Source organism: Arachis duranensis, chromosome 6 (assembly GCF_000817695.3).
Source record: "Arachis duranensis cultivar V14167 chromosome 6, aradu.V14167.gnm2.J7QH, whole genome shotgun sequence".
NCBI classification, from domain to species: domain Eukaryota; kingdom Viridiplantae; phylum Streptophyta; class Magnoliopsida; order Fabales; family Fabaceae; genus Arachis; species Arachis duranensis.
The window spans coordinates 109,772,592-109,775,748 of NC_029777.3; positions in this window are offsets into that span (position 1 = coordinate 109,772,592).

Genomic DNA, 3,157 nt, shown 5'->3' on the forward strand with positions numbered 1-3,157 from the left:
TGAATTCATTGTATTCATATTGCAATTTCTTTTTTTGTATCTCTTACTAACTTAAGCATTGGAGATATCCAATTAGCTATTGTTTTGTAGGTTTATGAGTTGATGAATGAGTGATTAATCTTGAGGTAGATTGAAGAATTTGAAGATTATAAACAATGGAGGATCAACAAATTGAAGTTTATAATGGTTTAAGTGAGTATATACATGTTGGAACTCAAAGGATTGAAGAAAGAACCACCAAAGGATGAAAATTTGGTGATTTTGGGCAAAATGATGCATGTTGCATCGATGCAAAGCCTATTGCATCGATGCAAACTCGACCAAATTGCACAAAAACACGTGAATTTGGCATTTTTGAGCAACAAAACCCCACTTTTTCATCATCTTCAACCTCACAACTCATATCCCCACATTGAAACCTCCATAACCTCCAAAACAAGCTCACATATAGCTTCATACAACTCACAAAACTTTGATACCCACTATAAACAAATTACATATTTGAAGTCCCCACATTCTTCTCTACAAAACCCATAAAACAAAATCATCCACAATGCCTAGAATCAAGAGAACCATCAAGAAGTCAAAAGGCTCTTCAAGTGTGGTTCCACCTCCAAATGATCATCCTTTGGCAAGGTACTTTGCTTCTAATGAAGATCTTCAATTCTATGAGGCAAGGCTCGCCGGAAGAAAGGAAATTCCTTCGAGGTATTTGGATCCGACCCTTCTTGTCATTCATAAGTTTGATACTCTTAAGGCTATTCTAGTTCATTAAGGCCTCATGGATTTTGTTCAAATTAAGAGTAAATATTATCCGGATTTAGTTGCCATAGCCTATAGTACACTCATGATTGAGATTGATGAGGACGATGAATCAAATTTCACATTATTCTTCAAGATAGGAAGAAAGGATTATAGGCTAGATGGAGATGAATTAGCCACCATTTGGGAGTTGCCAAATCAAGGTGACTTGTTTCAAGGTGGTAAAACCCCAATTGATGAATGGGGTTATTCTAAGGAAAATGCCATGCATCTGTTCAACCTTGTACAAGGAGCTCACTCCAAAATTAGTTGCAATTCAATGAGTGCGGAACATAGAACTTTGTTATATCTAGTCACCTATGTATTGCAACCTAGAATATCCGGGCATGCGAATGTAACTGATGAAGATTTGATTGTCATGTGGGCTATGATGAATGGGATTAAGATTAATTGGCCATACTTTATATTACAACATATGATTAGGCTCAAGATGAAGGATAGGAATGGTGGATTGGGATTCCTTTGCCTGTGGTCTAAAGTCTTCGATTATGTGGGTATTGATGTATCAAATGAGATTGCCAAGGAAGTACCACCCCAATCTTGTATCAACACTCACCTTCTCAATAAAATAGGAAGAAGAAATGTTGATGAGAAAGATCCTCAAGAGCAAGCTCCTCCACAAGCACCTCAAGCTCAAGAACCACCCTCCTTGGTTGATGTAATGAGAGAATTACAATCCATCAACCAAAACATCCAAAGGATTGAAGTTGAGCATGGTAGGCAACTTGAAGCACTTAATCGTCGTGTGTCTCGTGTAGATCATCGCACTGGTCGCTTGGATCGTCGTCTTGATGACTTATATGAGCATTTTGGCATCCACCTACCATATGAAGAGGATAGTGATGATAATGAAGACCAAGATTGATTATCTCCTCTTCATCAAGTCATTTTTTTTTATTATTGCTTTATGTTTAATTGATCATATGAACTGTTAAACTAACTCCTAGTAAGCTAAGGTTTTCTCTTATGGTTTAAATACTTTAATATCTGTTTAATGATTATTGCTTGTATGCCTTTTTAGTAAATGACTCAAAATAGGCTTGGTACTCCTATTTTAAGTTAATATGCATGTTTGATATATTTCACTTCTTTAGGGGGAAATATGCATGTTTATCATATATAAAAAGAGGAAATCAAACTCTCTTCTTTTTGATAATGTCAAAAGGGGGAAGAAAAGGTTGAGGATATTTGAAGATTTGAAATATTTGAAGATTTGAAAAGGGAGAAAAGTTTGAGGTTTTGAAAAGAAAGAAAAAGTTTGCAAAACAATGATTTCAAAAGACTTCCGCTAAAGCAAAAACTTTGATACCAAAATTCACTTTCACTCTCTTAAAGGAACAAATGCACATATTTAGGGGGAACTCTTGCAAAAGTTTTCTATAAAGAAAAGTGCATTACAGTTGCTTTCAAAATCATTTATAAATATATATCCTCAAAATTGGTTTGTCATTATCAAAAAGGGGGAAATTGTAAATCATGTTGCTTGTATGCGAAGTTTGTATTCGTAGGTTTTGATGAATGACAAACCAACAAACGACATGAAAGGACAAATCAACAAACATCTTAAATGAACAAACATGAAGAGTTGAAAGCAAACACAACAACAACAAGAAACTCAAGTCCACAACTTTTGAAGACATGTATAGAGTCTTAGGACTTAGGTAACTTCTTGTTAAGAACCAAATGTTAAATCTCTCAACACACACTCACAAAATGTTTTGATGATTCAATGCTAGCCAAAAGGTTTTAAAAACTTGTTTTCAAAGGTACAAAAGCATAGGAATTGACTCCAACAAATTTGAGATCAATCCTAAGCATTTTAAAGTGTTTTTAAACCGTCCTTTGAGGTTTGCATCGATGCACACTTATACTGCATCGATGCAAAGCATGCAACGACTTGTTGCATCGATGCAAAGATGCTTGCATCGATGCAACCTAGCTGAAAATTCAAATTTCAGCATCAAAGACACATTTGCATCGATGCAAAGTGTTATGCATCGATGCAAATAATTCAAAAACATAAAAAACGGCTAGTTTTAACATAAATGCTCCATCCCATTAATTCCCCAACGTTTCTAAGGTTTGGGAAATCTATAAATAGATGGATTGAAGCCTTATTTCATAAGTTTTTGATATTAGAAAGCCATCTCGTTCATATTTTTCCTTCTACACATTTTTAAGTGATAAAATACACTTTTTGAGAGAATATATCATTTGGTTCAATAGTGCTAGACTTGTAATCACACACTCTTCTAGAGAGCACTCATTTCATCTCAACAATTCTTTGAGAATTGTTTTCTTATACACATTGTAAATTGGAGTGTGATCTCCAAGG